Here is a 22,217-nt window from a genome sequence, read left to right on the forward strand (position 1 = left end):
AACCATAGCTCGCAAGATCCTGATGAATCTTCTGGAGACAGTGGACACGAATGAATACATTCAAGTGGAAACTGCAGACACCAGAGTTAGCAAACCCCATAAATTATATGAAATAACATTGTGTATAGAGGGGGACAAAACTAGGAAAATAAGAGGTCTCTTTTGGGATAACTTATCTAAAGGCTATGATATCCTGCTAGCTGAGAAAGACTGGCCACCAGAGTTTGTCAGGGAGTGCCCACATGGCAAAGAAATGATTATGCCTGCCTTCTCAAATCACATTTCAATTCATAAAAAATACACATTTGCTAGAAAATGGGCAGTGGCCCAAGCCCCTGCATTATATAAAAATCATGTAGGATGGGATGAGGATTCTCCTCACCTTAAAATTCAGTTAATAAATCAACCTACTGCCCAAAGGCAGTATCCTGCTAAGCAAGAAGCTAAAAAACAAGTCAGGGAGATATTAGATCAACTTAAATATCAGGGGGTAATTGAAACATGCACCTCACAAATGAACAATCCTTTGTTTCCTGTCTCCAAGCCAGACGATTCATATTGTCTAGTTTTGGACTACAGACACCTAAACTCTTGCTGCAAAACATTTGCAGTACAAAACTCACACAGTGCAGCACTAATGAATAACATCGTGCGCAAAAAATATAAAGCGACATTAGATATCTCAAATGGTTTCTTCTGTCAAAATATAGCACCAGAAAGCAGGTATTTGACCGCTTTCTCCTGTATGGGGGCCCATGAACAATTTTTTCGTCTCCCACAGGGATTCAAGAATAGCCCAGGATTATTCTCAGCAAGGGTAACAGAGTTACTACAAATGTATGATGATGAGGCATTATCTTATGTCGATGACATCTATCTTACAGACGATGACCTGGAGACACACTTGAAAAGAGTGAACACCATCATACTTGGGTTCGCAACTGAAGGGTACAAATTCAACTTTAAAAAGTCACGAATTGCCCACCTAACTGTCCTTTTTTTAGGATATGAATTATCAAGTGAAGGCAAAAGCCTAGCAGACAACTTCTTAGAGAAGTGTGCAGTCCTCCAAACACCAAAAACTCTGAAGAACTTACAATCAATACTAGGTTTCCTGAATTTCGGAAGCACATACATTCTAAATTACGCAGAGAGGGTTAAACCTCTATACGAATTAATAAAACCTGATTTCAAACCAATCAATTGAACTCAGAAACACACAGAAATGTTAAGATCATTACAAACAGACATGTTAACTAAAACAAAACTGCAAACACGCGCAAACGAACGCAACCTTGTAATCCGAGTCATCCCAGGAAGATGCGGATTCACATACCTGACCTCTAATGAGGGAGAAACGGTACCGATAGCTTATAAATCACACTTGTACACACAAGCTGAAATGAAATTCAGTTCTACTAAAAAATTCTTACTGCGGTTCAAACTGCTGTAGCAAAAGAAAGAGCCCTAGCCCAAGGCAAGAGCATATCTGTTTTAACAGCAATATCAGCCCTTGAGGCAGTAACAAGACTACGCATTCCGAATGCTGTGGCATTAGATCCAAAATGGATACAATGGGAAAATTCTCTTGCTGCAGAAGCCATGAAACAAGCTTTTTATCCGAAAATGAAAAAACTAGAAAATCTGGAATACGAACATGAATACCCTCTGCCAATCGAAATTCTGCCTCTAAAACAGTACACCTCTGTAATCTACACGGACAGATTTGCACAACACTACGTTGTGGAAAAACAAATTTACAATGCAGAGTGCGCGATAGTAAAAGGTCGCTGGCGCTTAGGTAAATTCAGACCAATGGTCACTAAAACTGAATCACTCAGAAACTGTACAGCTCAGCGAGCTGAAATAAGATCTTTGAAGATGGCGCTTGAAAATGCCGATCGCGAGTTCCCCACACTAATAGTGTGCAATTCGCATTAGTGCGTCCAGTCTTACAATAATGACATGCAGACATGGATCAAAAACGGTTACAAAGATGAGACTGGTGCCACAATAAAGCATAAAAAACTTTGGCAACAAGTAGTTCTTTTACAGAAAGAACTACAAAAGACTCACGTGATACATACACTGAGTCATCAACGTGATGGCGTTCAAGTTGCGGGGAATTAATTGGCTAACAGAGCCATGGCCGCAGCTGTTTAACCGGCTTCCGTAGCTACAAAAAAGCGTACAAAAAAACAAATACACGGTGAAACGCTACTAGCAGTAAAAGTCTCAATGAAAGGCAACTATGCGGCGTTACCTCTAAATTATCCACTCGGAAATAAATACATAATTGATGCAAACTCCGTTCCTTTTGCTCAAATCCCTGGAGTGGGGGATAGAGTAATTCCAAACACGAACCGGAGAGCTTACTTGATTCAAGAAGCACACATGGGAATGGGTCTGAGGCACCAAGAGATCTTGAAATCTCTAATAGATTTACAATCAGAATACTGGTGGCCGGGGATGAGCGTGCAAATTTATAACTTTGCAATGGATTGTCAGAACTGCAATAGAAATCGCAGTTGTGAACCGGACCAGACAATTGCCAGGACACCTTTATTAGAAAGCATTAGACTATCTATACGCAGAAATCCAGTCGGAGAAATGCGATCCCATAATTATTAAGACGAGATTCATTTAGATGTGGCCCCAGCGATCAGCTGACGCCAGAACTGTTATAAAAGATTTGCGAGTCTTTATCGGCACATACGCAATTGGCATGCTACATTCTGACCAGGGTCTTGTGTTTAGCTCTCGGGCTTACAAGGAGGCCATGGCCAGCAGGGGCATTGCATTGCGGTACTCTAGTCCATTCCATCCTGAGGGAAATGCGGTAGTGGTGAGAAAAAACCGTGACATAAAGCAATCTATAACAGCGAGGGTATTAGGTTCGGCGGATGGGTGGGTCAAACATCTAACAAGTGTCCAACGTATTCTTAACAATCTGCCAAGAAATTCTCTAAGAGGTATCACTCCATACGAACTATTGTTTGGTACTAGAATGATAATCCAGGATTTAGATTGTCAGACTTCAGTGGTGAAAGAAAAATCCTTTGATATCAAAGATCGTTTGGCTGTTTTACAGGACTTAAATGAAACAAGAAGAAGTCTAAGTAACACAAAGTTAAAGCCAACAGCCACTGAAGAAAAACCACCTGTCCCAGCAAGACCTGTCTGGATTCCAAAGATTGGGGATCTAGTCAGAGAAAAGATCGTGGTGAAGAAGGAATTTGGGCCTTCTTTCAGAAAAGCAGTACCTGTCTTAGCTGCCAGCGGAACAAGATCAGTAGTACTACCGCCCCTTGCTGGTAAAAAGGAGAACAGAGTTGTATCAATCGACCTGGTAAAACCACAATCATGTGGCCAATAATAAGTAGTAGGCCCAGTGGACTCCCAAGAAGTAGCAGAAGACCAAACCTTGCTACAATCCAAGAGGTTCAAACTGAGAGACTAATCACCTTTGATAAACCTGCAGTAAATAAAAAAGGACTATGCAACAAAGCCATGGAGCTTGTGCCTCTTGAAACTCAAATTGCAACAGTTCGTCAAGAAACACCTGTCTACAATCATGTCGCTTCAGACTATATTAATGTGACAAAAGAAGATTCAAAGACTAAAGAAAATCCGGAAGCAATTCCAACAATTGACAGAACTGCATCTGGCTACTTTATCAATTTTGATGACTTTTCAGATGATCCAAGTGAACATGAAGAAACGCCAGCAACAAAAACTTTCAAAGAAAAAATGACTGAACTCTTTCATCAACTCAAAGAAACATATCTGATTTCACCATGGATTGAATTATGGATTGTGTTAGGTGTACTTTTCCTCCTACTTTGGCTCGTCATGATTTTATGTTTGGGTAGATTTATTGATGGAAAATATAGTACAATGGACACAGCAAGTCAGAACATCAACTTGGTCCTAAAGCCACACAGATCATCTCACATCGAGAAAAGAGAACTGTCATCAGTGAACATCACAGCCATTCCAATACCTGGGGGTGTAGCATGGGACAAAACGGATTACGAAATCTATGGCCCGATTGAGCTCTTGAAATATCCACACCAGTTCAAGGTTTCACTAAGTGACTTTGTAAAACCAAGTACTTTCTCTGATGATTGGGACTTTGAAAATATTAATAATATGATGTCAGATTTAGAAATGTCAGCAAAATTCAACGAACATGATTATTTGCAGGGTTCATCAAATTATGAAGAAATGTATTGCTATAATCATTAGGGTCGTCACTATCTGCATAAATCTGCTAATCCTAGAAATGTTTTTACTTATAACCAATGGGAACATTGTCCAACACCGCCAAAAGGCAGTTCGAAAACATTTTATGAGAAATTCCCATACTTCTCAGGGTTTAACAACACTGATTCAGAAACGTTTTAATTCAAAATGTTAAATAAGACAGGAATGAAAAACATGTTAACAAATACTAAATTCATTTACTCTGAAAAATTTTATGAAAAAATGTCTACATTTGGTTTTGAATTTTGGAAAAACAATATTGAAACAAAAACCATCTGGGGTACAAAATACTGGCAGGTACAAGGTTTAGAATCATTATTCAGAGCCTGCATGATCCCAGAACAGATAATATTCCTGAATGACACCATTCAACAAACAACCTGTCTCGGCCTAGCCAAGATAAAAGACTTAAACAAACCGTCTATTCCAAAGCCCATACCTGATAGTTATAGCACTACAGATGTGGAGATAGACGTATCCCATATTTTACACCAAAACAGAACAAATCCTGATTAGAAAAAATGGTTGATCTGGCCCACAGACACAAATAACTGTCAAGATAGATTCCTGAACAAAACACAGGGGTTCAAACAGACCAGGCCAGACCCAAGATATTCCCAGAGACAACATCCAGGGATAGTTACAACATACAGTGTAGGAAAATTATGCCTTGAGTGGCTACAGAAATCCTCACTGCCTGAAATTAAGCAACGCTTGACTTTACTTAAAGAAGGTGCTGACTTGCGAGATTTCATAATGGGACCTCGCAAACAGCGTCAAAAATGTTTCATATACGCAGGTATATACACTGCTTACAACGAAGCTTGGAAAGTAATGCAAATTGAAACTGCTGAAAAAATACGAGAAATTGATCGTATTAATTTCGAAAAATCACTGTCTGTAGTGGACAATGGGTTAACGACTCTGTCCTCCAGAATTTACTCACTGGACAGCATTGTATCACCTGCTATTGATATAATAGAGCAGGACTTGCTAATGTTACAACATGGCCAGTCCCAATTGCGTTCTATTGTACAGTTAGGCTGGACGTTACAAAATCTGCGTTCAGGCTACATGCCATGGCATCTAATCAACACAACATCATTACTTTCTATCTTTAACCTTACTGATAAAAAAATCAGTTTGGCACAAAAAGGAGCAGACTATACGATTCTGAGCATTGAAAAACTTGAGAGATTACCATTGACAATGTCAGAGAGACCTGTCATTGAATGGATAATACATGGTACAATCACAATTCCAATAACAACTTTTCAGTTTCAGTATTGCCAAAAGTATATACCAACAGGCCTGTATGAAAGGTTGGGTAAAGGATACATCAAGTCAACCTGGATTTTACCTTATACACATAAATGTTATAGTGAAGGGAAAAAATAGGTATTTCTTAGTGGTAACAATTGTAAAGAATCACTAAGCTGTACACTTCTGTGTCAAGGTTTTAACTTGCATGGAGCCTGCGAAGGTTCATCAAACAACCTTTCATGTCACCTGCACGGCACTCCTGCAACACAGATAGAGCCATTTTTCAGACAGCTTTCCAACGGCAGCTACGTTATAATAAGTGACCGCAGCTGTGGTGGCATGGTGCCAGGAAAAGCCTATCTCGTGAGCGTTACTTCCATGGTCACTTGTTGTATGCAAGTATTGTATCCAAACAGCAATCCAGACATGGAGGCGGCAGTATGGCCTTCTTTGAATATCTCTTCTATTCGAATTGATACTTTAAGCAGAATGAAGTCTATTCTTTTACAGACAACTGTGCCTTTAACCTCGTCCAAAGAGACATATGATCTGCAAGTTGCAAGGACAGCAGCAGAGATACATACCCTATTATCGACAAATTGCCCCGTGCATTTCGTAGAAATGTTAAGCCAAATATTAAACATGTCAGTTACCAGTGGCATCGCACATGTATTTAAGACACTTTTTTCGGGACTGTTAGCACCCTTTGAAACAGTTCTTGGCATCGTCCCGAATTTTGTAAATTCTGTAGTCGGCGGACTGCCTCTTCTTTTGGGACTCGTAGCAGGAATTTTATTTTTGTTCCTTCTGCTCCGATATGGCAAGTCAAGCAACAGACAAAACTCAGGCTTCAATGGAAGAAACGATTGTGGCTATACGATACCGAGAACGGATCACTAAAGTCCTCGGCTAAGAGATCTGAGTACTACCTGGTTTCTTTCATTCAGACCAATCTGGCAAGATTGCATCTTACCTGTGCTTCGATGTATGCTATGCGGAGAAGAATGCGTGTTGGACTTCTGTCTTACACTACCATCAGCAGTACCAATGGATATCGATACTTTGCTTGGTTCGGTAACGGCTCATGCAACGTGTTGTCCCTAGCGGCTACCTATCCTGATGACGGCATTCGTTGAGACTTCACCATTACGATTAGGTGGCGGTGAAGTACGAGATGAAAGTGGCACACAGGTAAACCTTCCATGAACATTGCTGATCCAGACATCGATGATAGCAATGCTTCTCACATTTGCACTATTTCAACTTTTTCGGACCTGGTCCAACTTTCACCTACTGTTGTAGACAAATTTTTTGCAAGCCTGTCTGATTTGATGTTCTCTCCTAACAACAACAATAACTTTTGAAACAACGAGCACACAGCGTTCCCTGAACTCTGAATTCCGCCTTCAGTTTTTGATAAACAACACTACTGAAAACAATTGGAACTAATTTTTCCCCTGAAAACGAAAAAAAAAATTCCATTTCCAAAATATTTACCTTTTTTTTGGCACATGGTACTCTGCTTAAAGTAGAACTATTCTTAGAGAACAGAACTTCTATTTTTAGAGACTCTAGAGACAATATTTTGACTTAGCCTCTAGCACGTGTACAGTATTGTATAAATATGTGATGAAATGGTCTCGACCTTCTTTTCTGTATTAAGAGCCATTTCATAAATGTAATTTTCGCAAATCATTCAACCAAACGTACCATATATGCATTTTTTGAATGATACCACTGCTTGAAAAACGTACAGTATAAATACTCATTTTCGTGTATATACCATATACCATTTCAAATGTAATTTATGTATTTTGGGGTGGGTTGGAAAACACATGCATCGTTAAATGTTTAGTATTGCTCAGTATTTAGTAATGATGGACATTATACGTGGAGTGGGTGTTGTAAACGTATTTAGGACCCTATTTAAATATTCCCGATTCATGCCCTTATGTGGTTATAACAAATCATATCCTTATAAAGGCATAAGAATCATATCCATATTTAGTCATAGCGAATGCAGTCCAAATACGGCAAGGCTACTCCCATAGACTCCTAGAAAGTACAACGCGTTCTTTAAACAAACCAAGCCTCCAGCAGCCCGGGAATTCCCCCTGCTTTTGTTTTGATTTGTACAAGAACTCCTGGAGTCCAGAAAGAACTGTAAGTTCTTAGTGACGTCTTATGTCCAACCTTACGTCAAACTCGGCACCTTCCAGGTATAAATATACCAGCATCTGCCTTAAGCAAACACACAGTGGTTTGGAGCAGATCGGCTATCTACTTACCCGAAGCCCAGCTGTAACGAGTGCTGAAGGAAGCAAACCATCCCATTGACGCACTGAGAGAGAGGCTGTCTTTTCTCCTGCCGAGAAATCCAGCTCCAGTGTTTCCAGTCACCCTTGCGGGTTGCTGGGAGATCGAGTCCTGAGAAAGAGATACAAGACCTCCTTCATTCTATAACCAAGGTACGGAGCTGATTAGATCCTTAGAGAATTTTTGATTCAGATTCTTGGCAAAAACTAACTTAACTTAAACAGCAGCTCACTTATTCCTTCCCACGTACTAGGCTTAGGTTAGATACACCGGGGTAGGCGTATCTTAGAAGCACCAGTTGAGTACATTTAGTCAATGATTTTATGTATGTATATATTTTATCCGTTTTAAGAATCATATGGCTCAGAAACCATATAAATGCTTTTACAGTATTATTTCATAATACTCCTTTTACTGTACACACTTTACTTCATGATAAGTATTGCAATTGTGGCAATTCACTTCTCTTGCATGAGAAAGAGGACTGCTCAATAAATAACACCTTTTATTGAAAACGCCAGTCTCTCTATTTCTCTGCACTCCTGGTGAAACTAAGCATGCACGATTGACTGAGTGAAATAGCTGTCTATTGTTTTCACACGACTCTGGAGATATATTCCTTGTTCTGGAGGGAGCAAAGTTGTCATGCTTATGCGGTTGTCAGAAACGAATCCCTTCTTGTCTAATCAGGAAAGTTAACTCCTTCCTGTTCATTCGAGAAAGTTTCTAGTGACCTCTGAGCTAGCTGGCATTCATAATTAAGTCTAGCATATTCAGTAGAGACCTAGTCGACCTCAGTCCTACGTCTAAACTATCGTTTATGTTATTCCAATACGCAGAGCCTATTGGGAATATAGGAACTACACTACAGTTTGAGGAAGGCTTTGTACATCTGGCCCTTACAGCCTAAGTACTTACAGAACCAAAAAGCTAAAGTTTGTAGGTCTCACCTTTTTCCAAGAACATCTTACTGTATGGACCGCTGCCTCAGAAGCTTTAAAGGAGACTAGATGTTATTCAGGAAACAGGAGAACTTCTCCAAATGGCTCTTGGTGAAGCACAGTGATTAGACCTCCCTTCACACAAGTATGCTTGCTTCTTTGACTCTGTCATCACCAGCCACTTTAGCATTAATTCACCTTTCAGGAAGCAGTCATGCTGAATGCCATGGCACAAATCATATTATACAGGACACCACAGTAAGGAGATGTAATACATATTATTTTCATGTATGTTCACCCACTTTCTCCCTCTTTGCCAACTTTTTCAGAATAAAAATACTCTGCCGCACATAGTTGTGCCATCCTCTGCCCGAGTCATTACAGTAGTTAGTTATAAAGTAGAAGTTAAACTTCCTGGATCAAACACTGGGCCCCCTTTTACATTTTCCTTTATCTGCCCGCACCCCCATTCACCAAGCTGGCCTCCTGGGCAGTCACTGCTCCACCAGGGAAGGTCTAGCTTGAAACACGCAATAGGACTCTCCCCAACCTTTAGTCGAATATAAAAGTATATATTCCTGGGCCTACATTGGGCTTCCCTTGGTTAGGTATTGCACTTACCTGATGAGGCTGGCATGAGTGAAATTTGAAGAGGATGCAGAGTTACAAGCTAACTTGCTTTGGCTGAAAGTTGGCGACATTGTTCACCATTAAGCTGAAACAGATAAACAATGCCTTTTGTGGTGCACATTGGTTGAATTATTGTGATTACTACTGTTAAGGCTAAAAGTTACAGAATATATTGATGGACATGGCATCTACTTCCTGTGGCACTTGTAGAAGTTACTCAAGCACGTTATTTATTTCTCCTTTCGATGCTTTATTAAGTGCTTCGTGCCCTAAAGGTAGAGTCATACTTGGCTATAACCATCAGGATCAAGCTGCGATTTACTCTAAAGCTCTAATCATTACCTTAAAAGTGTGTCACATCAAATGCAGTTGTATTTCTATTGCAGCAACCTAGATGGTTCTCTTGTTAAAATGTGTTGGTTCTTTGTCTGGTGCAAGTAATTTATTTCTGATACAATTATTGTTTGCTTCCTCTTCACAGGAGCGTGGAGCAGGAACATAAATCACTAGCCATTGGAATACAGTTCATGTTGCTGAGAGTTTTGGGTATGTTTTGTTGTAAAAGTACAATAACATAAATATTAGTTTTTTTGTGTGCCTTTACTTACATGTGAAGTGAAAGTGTGTGAAACATGGAACAAAAGAAAAATAAAATGCTCACAACAGTGTGGTAGAAATATATCTGTCTGTACACAACCAGTGAATGAACGCTTCCATATTAATGTGACAACAAAATCTCACACATTGCTATCCATCAATTTACCCAGCACACAACCCTGGGCAAGCAAACAGTTTAAATTGATCTCTATGCCCTTGAACGTGTCATCTATTTGGATAGTTGTCACCGCACCAGGGTTGAGTGTCGTGAAAACGTAGCTAACTTCAGCATTTTCTGCTGTGCAGAAGGGGAATTGACAAACAGTCGTTCATATCTAAGGACCTGATTTAAAAAAGTTTCTCGTTGTTTGCTAATTAATATCTTGGATTCACCAACCTTTCTGTTCATATTGAAGCGCCTCTTTCTTTATTGAATGTGCAATTAAAGAAAGCTTAAAACAAGAGACAGGCAACATGGCCACAGAAGCCCAGAAGAAGTGGAAGTGTAAATTATCATTAGCAGTGCTCATTGAAAAAGTGATTTCTCATTATGCCACACAATGTGTGGTTCACATTCATACTTCCCTCACCAATCCGCCTGCAATGCATTTAGGCGTTTGTAGTTGTGTACTGGTGTTTTAATGTGTTTCAAAGTTTTGGCCATACTTCAGAGAGTTTATCCCTTTCTTTCTTGTGTGCTCCATTTGATTTGCAGTCTGGTGCTAAGTCACTGGGTATGTTGGTGCCAGCCAGTAACATGAAACTGCCCCCTCAAGATATTGGATAAAGTTATCTGCTTTTCATTGTATGTGTGGACCCCTCTAATGGCATCAAAAAGTTTGACCATGGGAGTCTGTTACAGAATCCTTCTTCACATATAGCCTTTCATGCTATGATATTATATAGCTTTGTTCCCTTTTTATGCAGCCTGGCAACATGTTCTCTAACTGCACTAGAGTAAGGCAATATTGGATGTGCATATGAAACTGTCCTCCATAGTGTAAATGTATCTATATATGTGATACTAGCAGCCCGCCCCGACGTTGTCCGGGGGCAATCAGGCTTGCTGGTATTCCACCCGCCGACATGTAATTGCAGTGGTCCCGTACTTTTAAGCAGAGTTTTGGGCGCTGGTACTTATTCTTAACTATGCTTAACCCCAGGCTCACTTCCATTCCCACGTTGTCCGGGGGCAATCAGGCTTGCTCCCATTCGCCGAAACTCAGGCCCCCAACCACCTCCTCAGCCCAAGTTCACCGCCACCTTCAGTGCCCCCAATCATCCGCACACGCCCTGCTTCCTAACACTGTTGGCACGCATCCGACACTGCAAACGAACAAAGCCAGTATACACGCCCCGTTGCAGCGCTAAAGTTTACCTGTCACCCCGCTCCAGTCCGCCTTACTTCACCGCTCCTCCCCGCGGTTCACGTACCTCAGGCCGCTCCAGTGTGGCTAAGTTCTCCGCTCCTCCCCACGCTGTTGTCCGTCGCCGCTGCAGTCCAGTCCTCCTTATTTCACCGCTCCTCCCCACGGTTCACGTACCTCAGGCCGCTCCAGTGTGGCTAAGTTCTCCGCTCCTCCACGCGCTGTTGTCCACCGCTCCTCCTCGTGCTCCCGTCCTCCGATGATGATGTCAGCACATATGTCGTTAGCTCACACGGCCGGGGCTAATTCGAAGGGACTACTTTTTTTTTATTGTAAATTTTTTAAATAACATATTTTTCTTTTTTTTTTATATAGCCTATGTCCATCTACTGGACTTCCCCTTTCCAACGCTGTATTGGGTTTTGCGATTGGTGGTGACTTTTCAAGTTTACCTGGCTCAAAGGACACAGTTCTCTCTTTATAATAGTAGTATAGATAGATTTATATAGCCCGAACCAAGCAAGAAGGCAGTGCAGCAGTGTGCATGGTCAAAGCTAAAGGTACATCTGGGAGTGATTAGGGAGGCAGCCATTTTCTAATGTAGAGAAACTGGACTGTTACTGCATCTTTGGTGGTGTTCTCTAAAAAGTCAATTCTTCATCTCTTTCCTAAATTGTAGAAGTGTTGCAGCAGTATTGATGGATATGAAGATCTCATTCCAAATTCTGGGTGAATAAATGGAGAAGGCCTTTTGCTTTTTTTATCTTTTTTGTACTTCATTGACTCCAACCTGATGGTTTTCTGGCTGCAGGTGTGCTAAGATGGTGAGCCTGTCAGCAAAATGGGTAGGGATGTTGGTCATGATTGCTTTGCAGAAGATGAGTGTTGGAAATTGCCCTTTTTGCAGGGTTATCCCCAAACATTTTGCTATTTCCTCATATTTTTTTCCTGACCTGTGTTTGTTGGCTACAGGACTCTGGGCACTTCACCTCTGCTGATCAGTGCTAAAGTGCATATGCTTTCTGGGTACATTGATATTGTGATATTGTGATTGGTTATCCCTGATTGGCATATTTGTTTTACCAGTATGCCCCTAGTAAAGTGCCATGAGTGTGCTAGGGCTGGTAAATCAAATGCCACTATTGGGCTTGCAGCACTTATTGTGCCACCCACATCAGTAGCCCTGAAATGTGGTCTCAGGCCTGCCACCACAGTGCCTGTGCGCAGTTTTTTAACTGCCATGTCGACCCGGCAAGTACAGCTACTTGCCAGGACCTACTCTTCCCTTTCCTTGCACATAGGACACCCCTATGGTAGGCCCAAGCTACCCCCCTAGGCAGGGTGCAGTGTATGTGAAAGGTAGGACATGTACTGATGGGTGTAACATGTCCTGATAGTGAAATACTGCCAATTTCGTTTTTCACTATTGTTAGAGGGTGGTTCTGACACTATGGCTTGCCCGAATTTGCCGCTTTTTGAGCACCTAATTGTTGAGCTCTTACTGTGGGGGAGACTCATTAGTTGGGACTTACCCACAGTGAACTCAGGATGTAGGAGACTGCATGGGGATTTTACTGGTGTCCCCCGTGTTTGTCCAGGCCACTGCGCAGCAGCTGAAATAAGGGACACCGGGCTGGTTACATGCAGGCACATGTGTACATGCGTGTGCACACGTGTAGGGGCTGGGCAGGGGAGATTCCTAATGTGTGCAGTCCGGCAGCAGCTACAAGATGAAGGGTGCGGCAGGACTTGTGCAGAATTGGGTGGTGACATGGAATAGGCTTTATACACTGGGAAGGAACATGCCAGCGAAAGTAGGTGTGTTTTACTGTTTTTAACTTCATTATTCCCCTATGGTGATGTGGAGCCCATGTGCTAGATTAACTTTTATAAGGCCTACAGATTCCAGACACGCATTAAAGTCCACTGTAGCAGATGTGAAAAGGAGTATTCATAACCACGGCCAGGCCGAGGGCTGACCTCAGCTAGATGGATTGATAACCTTTCTTCCACAAGCTAATGCCTCCTCTCCATGAAGAGAAGATGGGTGGGGCTGCAGGCTCATCCATCAGCAGCTTTCACTGGGTGCCAGGCACCAGGCTGCACCAAGGAGTGACTACAGCAAGGGAGGAAGGGATTTTTTTTTCAGAGACCCTCGACGACTCCATCTTGAACAAACCCAGAGGATGGACAAGAAGGAGGGAGCAGGGGAAGGGAAGTTATTTGTCAATGTTTGATAGGACCAACAGAGACTTCCTGCCAGCCCCCTACTCAACTTTTAAAAAGTGCCTGCTGGGGAATAGAAGCTCTCTCTGGAGTTTGGTCTGCTGAGGCGGAAGGTGCTGGAGCCTGGCAATGGTTAGTTGGAAGGAGGAACCCCCGACTGCCCCCAGGGCCCTAACAGAGCCAGAAGAAGAGCCCAGGACCGGTGTGCAGAAACAGGGGCCTCTGCACAGGGAGAAGAGAGGCCCAGGAGGAGAGCCAGGCAAAAGGCTGGCACATGGAGCCAGTGAAGACCGCTCCCTGCAGAATGCACCCTCTTGGAGACCTGGAGGGTGAAGGAGAGTGCTCCCAGTGGCCGGGGGCGCCACCGGGAGCATGAAGACATGAAAATGGGGCAGATCGGACCCCCAGGAGCTAAGAAGACCGGCGAAGAAGCACGTGGGGCTCCGCTGCCGGTCTCAGAGATGCCCCAGGGGTGGGTCAGGTCCAGGGGGCTGCCCCAGGAGGAAGCAAAGGCGGGGGGCGCCGACGCATCCCATGTGATGTTGCTCCAGGAGAGGGCCAGGAGCCCACCCTGACCCCTGGTGATGTGGAAGCAGGGGGGCAGGGGAGCGCCGTTGCACCCACTGTGAAAATGTGCCCAGGGGCCCGGCACCCCTATCCCCGGGCCCGAAGAAGTAAAGTCGGGGGAGAGCCGTCTCGTGCCCCCCCCACCCCCCTTAAGTGGTGCCCCCCCAAAGCCGGGGAGCGCCATCACGCTGCCGTGAAGATGCGGGGTGCCAGGAGCCCATCCTGGCCCCTGGTGACCAAGTAAAGATGGGGTGCGCAGGCGCACTCTCTGTGAAAAGGAGACGGGCCTGGGATCCCATCCTGGGCCCCAAAGTAACAGAGTGGGGCCAGGACCCCATCCCTGGGCCCGAAGCTGGAGGGAGGCATGGAGAGTGCCATCGCACTCCCCCCGTATATGCCCACCGGAGTGGGCAGAGCAGGATGAATGTGCCGTCTCCCGCAGCCGCACACGGAGGTGCGGGCCATGCAGGGAGCTGGCCGGAACAGCCAGCTGTGGGCTCCCCAGGCTGCTCCTGTTCACACGGTGAATCTCATCCTCAGATCCTCACCAATCTAATTTGATTTCCATTGAGACCGCAGTTACTCTTATACCGTCTGTACATGGATCTGGGTCACCACTTTAAAGCAAGGAAAAAGTTAAAAATGTTTACTTTTGCTTTGATTCCACCTAGTTTTGCCCCCACTCAATCCCCTCCCCTCATGTGAAGGGTGTACTTCAGATGAGCGAGAAGAGATTAAAAGTGAGAAAAATGTGTGAAAGGGTTGGTGGTGCCTCACGGAAGTAACACCATGGGAGTGAGCAGGAAGGTACTCGCCTGCTTCCACAGGTTCTCATAATCAGCAACTACTAATCTGTTACTTCTGTGAGGCACCACCAACCCTTTCACACAGGTTTCTCACTTTTGATCTTTTTTTGCTCACCTGAAGTACACCCTTCACATGAGGGGAGGAGTTTGAGTGGGGGCGACACCAGGTGGAATCAACGCAACAGTAAAAATGTTAATTTTTTCCTTGCTTTAAAATGGGTGAGAATAGGAAGACTACAGAGGGCTGTGCAAGAACTGGCGTGACCAGAGGTGTATATGTAACACCTGTGGGCATCCCTTTTGTTGGATGTATTTGCCTCACACACCCCGAAGGATGTCATGCTTCATCATCGGCGGTTGCTCCTCGTCGGGGGGGCGGTGCAATCCCCGACGGGCACACCTCAAAGAGGGGCACTTTGGCGGAGATCTTTTGTATCCAACTGCCCTATGGTGAAGTGTGGGTGTGTGGGCGGAGAGGCAACTGCGCCCAGGGTGAAGGTTAAAATGCAGTAAGAGGTACCGGAAACAATTTTATTCTGGTGGTCCCCCTATTGCAGTTAAAATCGTGAAAACAAGCTCACTCAGTGTCACCTCGTTAGGTAGAGTGACCTATGTAGAGCTCTGAAAAACAACAAGTGGTCAACATGTTTCTCGCAATTGGATTAGTATCCTGCGATTCATCAGGACCTTAGAACGTGAAAAGTAAAGAAGAAAATATAACTCAATAACATGCTAGTGTCATGTATATGGTGTGGTATAGGTATGCAGTTTACCTCAATGGGAAGTCCTATGCCTAAGGGTTAAGGGCTAAATACCACATGAGTGGTCGGCGGGTCAGTACATCGGGGTGAGCCTTCAGATTTGGCTCATTCTGCCCGTGTCCGTGTATGGTCACCTACCCATCTCCGCCGATGTACTGACCCGCCGACCACTCATGTGGTATTTAGCCCTTAACCCTTAGGCATAGGACTTCCCATTGAGGTAAACTGCATACCTATACCACACCATATACATGACACTAGCATGTTATTGAGTTATATTTTCTTCTTTACTTTTCACGTTCTAAGGTCCTGATGAATCGCAGGATACTAATCCAATTGCGAGAAACATGTTGACCACTTGTTGTTTTTCAGAGCTCTACATAGGTCACTCTACCTAACGAGGTGACACTGAGTGAGCTCGTTTTCACGATTTTAACTGCAATAGGGGGACCACCAGAATAAAATAGTTTCCGGTACCTCTTACTGCATTTTAACCTTCACCCTGGGCGCAGTTGCCTCTCCGCCCACACACCCACACTTCACCATAGGGCAGTTGGATACAAAAGATCTCCGCCAAAGTGCCCCTCTTTGAGGTGTGCCCGTCGGGGATTGCACCGCCCCCCCCGACGAGGAGCAACCGCCGATGATGAAGCATGACATCCTTCGGGGTGTGTGAGGCAAATACATCCAACAAAAGGGATGCCCACAGGTGTTACATATACACCTCTGGTCACGCCAGTTCTTGCACAGCCCTCTGTAGTCTTCCTATTCTCTTCCCAATGCTTGCAGGAACAGTTCAGCCCCCCGTTTTGTTAGTGAAGACCACTCACGGACACATGCTGTAACTGGACCTTCCACTCTAGTGGTAACTAGTGTCCGTTGATCCATTGATCTCCCTCCCTCCTTTTGATTAAGATTTAAAATGGGTGACCCAGATCCATAAAGTACAGACCGTACAGAAGTAATATTATAATCACTATGGTCTTCATTTCTTGCATAAATCTGCAAATCCTAGAACTGTATTAACATATAACTAATGGGAACATTGTCCTACGCCACCAAAGGGTAGCTCAAAAACATTTTGGGACAAATTTCCATACTTTTCAGGGTATAATGTTTCAGATCCAGAATCATTTTACTTTACAAATGTTAATAGGACAGGTATGAAGAGTTGACAAATACAGAGCAAATTTATCCTGCGGGCTTTTTTTGCTCAGCTGTCTACATTAGGTTTTGACTTTTGGAAAGACACCATTGAGAAAAAAACTGTCTGGGGCACAAAAGACTGGCAGGTGCAGGGATTAGAAGCTTTATTTCGAGCCTGCATCATCCCAGAGCAAATACTGTTTTCGAATGACACTGTTCAGCAGACATCTTGTCTTGGGTTAGCCAAGATAAAAGATTTAAACAGACCGTCCATACCTACACCTACATCTGATAGCAGTAACACTCCAGAGGGGGAGGTCGACGTACATACTATTTTGCTTCACAACAGAACAGATCCTGATTGGAAAAAATTGTTATTCTGGCTCACAGACACAAACAACTGTCAAGATAGATTCCTGAATAAGACACAAGGGTTCACGTACACTAGGCCAGATCCAAGATATGTTCAAAGACAGCATCCAGGGATGGGAACATCATACAGTGTAGTGACACTGTGCCTTGAGTGGCTACACAGGTCTACACTGAAGGAAGTAAAACAACACTTATCTTTACTTAAAGATGGCGCTGACCTGAGGGACTTCTTACGAGGACCTAAAAAACCGTGTCATAAACGTTTTATATACGCCGGTATCTATTCCCTATATAATGAAGCATGGAAGATTACGCAAGCGGAGACTGCAGAACGAATACCGGAAATTGATCGTATTAATTTAGAGAAATCTCTCTCTGTAGTTGACAATGGGTTAACGACTCTCTCATCCAGGATATATTCTTTGGACAGCATAGTATCCTCTGCAATAGACATAATGGAACAGGACTGGCTCATGTTGCAACATGGTCAGTCGCAATTACGTTCTATCATGCTATTAGGCTGGACGTTACAAAACCTTCATTCAGGCTATGTGCCTTGGCTTTTAATCAACACAATGTCATTGTTTTCTGAATTTAATCTCACAGATAAACAAATAAAAATTGACACAAGGAGAGCAGACTATACGGTGCTGAGCATTGAAAAACTGGAAAGATTGCCATTTACAGTCGCTGAAAAAACAGCCATTAACCCCTCCCATGCTCATGATGAGCTCAGCTCGTCATGAGCCACGGTGGCCGTGTGCTCATGACGAGCTGAGCTCATAATTCCCCTGCTGTGCTGGGCGTTCCATTGGAACGGGCGTGGTCATGACGAGCTAGCACACGGCCACCGTCCCCGCTTCCCCCAGCACAGCAGGGGAATTAGCCCCACAGTTAAGGGGTTAAATGGATAATACATAGTACAATCACTCTGCCTGTTACAATTTTCCATCTTCAGTATTGCTTAAAACGTATACCAGCAGGCCTATATGAAAGGTTGGTTAAAGAATGCATCAAGACATCCTGGGAATTACCTTACACACACATATGTTGGAGTGAGGGGAGAGAAGTGTTTCTTAGTGGTAAAAATTGTGAAAATGCACTAAGCGGTTCTCTCCTTTGTCAGAGTATAAACTTACATGGGGCCTGCGATGGCTCCTCTGACAATTTATCCTGCCACCTGCAAGGTTCACCAGCTGCAGTGACTGATCCGATTTTTAGGCAACTTTCTAATGGAGGTTATATTATTTTGAATGATCACAGCTGCTGTGGCATGTTGCCAGGTTTAGCCTATCTTGTAACTGTGTCAGCCAGGGTCACTTGCTGTATGCAAGTATTGTTTCCAAAAACGAAGACAGACCAGGAGTCGACGTTATGGCCTTCGCTGAACATCTCTTCTATACGAATTGATACTTTGAGCAGAATGAAAGCTATTCTTTTACAAAAAACTGTGCCATTGACCTCGGCCAAAGAAACCTATGATCTGCAAGTTGCAAGGACTTCTGCAGAGATACACACCCTATTAACTACAAACTGCCCTGTACATTTCTCAGAAATGTGAGGTCATATCTTAAACATGTCTGATACGAGTGGGATTGTACATCTATTTAAGATGATTTTTTCTGGACTGTTAGCAACTTTTGAAGTAGTCCTATGAGTTTTTCCAAACTTCGTGCACTCTGTGTTTGGCGGACTGCCTCTCGTTTTGGGACTCGCAGCCGGGATACTTATTTTGCTCCTTCTGCTCCGATATGGCAAGCCAAATCACAAGCCATACCCAGTTCACCATGGAGAACACTCTTCTGGCGATGAAGTGTTGTGATCGCATAGTCCAAATTTTTCGTTTAAGAGAATTAAATACCTCATGGTTTATGTCATTCAGACCAATCTGGCAAGATTGCATCTTACCTGTTCTACAATGCCTGCTATGTGGAGAAGAATGCGTGTTAGACATCTGTCTCACACACCCATCAGTCATGCCAACGGATGTTGATGCTTTGCTGGACTCGGTAAAGACCGATGCGCAGTGTTGTCCCCAGCGGCTACCAATTCTGATGATGGCATTCATTGAGATTTCACAGACACAAAATGCTGACGATGAGGTACGAGAGGAAAGCGGAACACTCTTCCAATCCAATTCGAACATTGCTAACGTGACCAACGCTGACGGCAATGCTTCGCATCTTTGTGCAATTAATCTTCTTAACGAGGTAATCCAACTTTCACCTACAATGGTAGACAAATTCTTTTCAGACTTAGAAGATTTGATGTTTTCTCCAAACAATAACACTGACTTTTGAATTGGCACACAGTGTTCTGTGAGACTCTGAATTCAACCTTCATTTTTCAAAACAAGTTTCTAACTTTGGAACTCTATTTTTTCTGTGATCAAACTTGTGTTTTTCCTAATTTGTATTTTTCATTTTTTGGCACAAAGTAATCTGCTCATAGTAGAACTATTCATAGAGAACGAGAATTCTTTGAAAAACTTCCAAGAGACAATATTTGACCTTGTCCACATTCAAACAATTTATATAATCTGCCATAGAATGGTCTCAACTTTTTCTTCTGTACTTAAGAGCCATTTCATAAATGTATTTTCGTGATTCATTTGGATGACATTTTCAAATGTCATCTATATGCTTTGAATGAAACAATGCTTTAAAATGCGTACAGCACAAATGCTTTTCGTGTACAACCAGTACCAATGCATCTTTATGTATTTTGGGTGGGTTTTAACACATTATTTAGATATGTTTAATGTGTTTAGAACTTAGTAATGTCGTACATAATAAAGTTGAGTGGGTGTTGTGTGGCGTTTTAGGCTCCGAGTGAATTTCCCGTTTCATGCCCTTATATAGGTACAATTCACATTGCCCTTATATAGGCATAGAAATTAAATTTCTTATTTAGACATAGCCCATGCAGACCAAATACAGGCATGGCTACTTCCACCCCTACCAAACGTCACAACGATTTCTTGGAAAATCGGCTTAAGCACTTAGGGAACTTCCCCTTGCTTGAATATTGATTTGTCCAAGATCTCATGTACTTTACAAAGGAAAACTATTCCCTAGGGGTTCTTTCCTTACGTTATTATGCCCGACTTTATTTCAAACTATGGCATTTCTAAACACCTTCAAGGTATAAATATACCTTCACTTGCTATGGCAAACTACGGTGGCTAGGACCAGTTCGACTATCTACTTGCCCGACGCAGTTCGCTTTAGCAAGTGCCGAAGGAAGCCGACCCTCCAGCTGACACACTGATCAAGAGACTGCCTTTCTCTCGCCGAGAATCCAGCTCCGGTGTTTCCAAGCTCCCCTTGCGGGGTTTTGGGAAATCAAGTCCTGAGACAGAGATACCAGACCTCCTTCATTCTAAACGAAGGTATGGAGCTGATTAGAACCTAGAGAAACCTTTGGTAGATTCTTGGCAAAAACAACTAAACCTATGCTATACAATCCTTACTTCTTCCTGTGTACTAGACTTAGGTTAGGTACATTGGGGTAGGCGTATTTAGAAGCACCAGTTGAGTATTTTAGTCAATGTTATTTATGCATGTATTTTTATGGGTATACACCCGTTACAACGCATCTTTTACTCCGCACTACCATTACAACGCGACTTTTACTCCGCATACCATTACAACGCATTGCGCTGGGGGGCGCTCTAGGATAGGGAATAAGTATAATTTACTATCCAACACCTTCCCTAGGGTCCACGGGGACTGGAGTTAGAATAGTAAATTATACTTACCACTATCCAGCACCCCAAAGAGCTATGCGTTGTAATGGTATGCGTTGTAAAAGTCGCGTTGTAACGGTATGCGGAGTAAAAGTATGCGGAGTAACATGGTACATCCATTTTTATGTGGCTTAGAAACCATACAATGATTTTACAATATTATTTTATAATACTCTTCTCGCTGTACGCATTATACTTTGCAGTCTGCTTAACGATTGTAGCAGTTCACTTCTCTCGAATGAGAAAGAAGACTGTTCAATAAACCTTTTTATTGAAAACGCCAGTCTCTCTATTTCTCTGCAGCTCTGTTCAAACGAAGCATGCACGATTGGCTGAGTGAAATACTTATCTATTGTTTCCGCGACTCTAGAGATATATTTCTTATTCTTGGGAAATAAAGTTGTCATGTTTATGCGGTTGTCCGAAACGAATCCCTTCTTGTGAATTCGAGAAAGTTTCTAGTGACCTCTGAGCTAGCTGGCACTCACTATTAAGTTTAGTATATTCGATAGAGACCTAGTCGACCTTAGTCCTACGTCAAATCTATAGGATATATTATTCCAATGCGCAGAGCCTATTGGGAATATAGGAACTACACTACAGAAGTGATGTGTCGCTGTTTGATAGGACCAACAGAGACTTCCTGCCAGCCCCCTACTCAACTTTATAAAGTGCTTACAGAGGAAGGGAAGCTCTCTCTGGGGTGTGGTCTGCTGAGGCAGAAGGTGCTGGAGCCTGTCAATGGGCAGTTGGAAGGAGGAAACCCCTGACTGTCCCCAGGGCCCTAACAGCACCAGAAGAAGAACCCAGGACCGATGCGCAGAAGCAGGGGACTCTGCGCAGGGAGAAGACAGACCCAGGAGGAGAGCCAGGCAAAAGGCTGCCGCAGGGAGCCAGTGAAGACCGCTCCCTGCAGAACGCACCCTCTTGCAGAGCCGGAGGGAAAAGTGGAGTGCTCCCAGTGGCTGGGGGGCACCACCAGGAGCAAGAAGATGCAAAAATGGGCAGATCGGACCCCCAGGGGCTGAGATATGGCCTCTGGAAGGTAGAGAACCGTTGACCCCTAGGAAGACCGACGACGAAGCGCATAGGGCTCCGCCGCCGGTCTCAGAAAGGCCCCCGGGGTGGATGAGGTCCCAGGGGCTGCCCCAGGAGGAAGCAAAGTCGGGGGCGCCAATGCACCCCATGAAGTTGTCCCAGAAGGGGGCCAG

General features: G+C 43.5%; 1 pseudogene; it reads left to right on the forward strand.

Moving 5' to 3' along the window:
- LOC144773950 (solute carrier organic anion transporter family member 2B1-like) overlaps nucleotides 1–22,217 on the forward strand; it is an 846,173-nt pseudogene that overhangs the window by 684,092 nt on the left and 139,864 nt on the right.

The sequence above is a fragment of the Lissotriton helveticus genome, chromosome 8 (genome assembly GCF_964261635.1).
Source record: "Lissotriton helveticus chromosome 8, aLisHel1.1, whole genome shotgun sequence".
Classification (NCBI taxonomy): domain Eukaryota; kingdom Metazoa; phylum Chordata; class Amphibia; order Caudata; family Salamandridae; genus Lissotriton; species Lissotriton helveticus.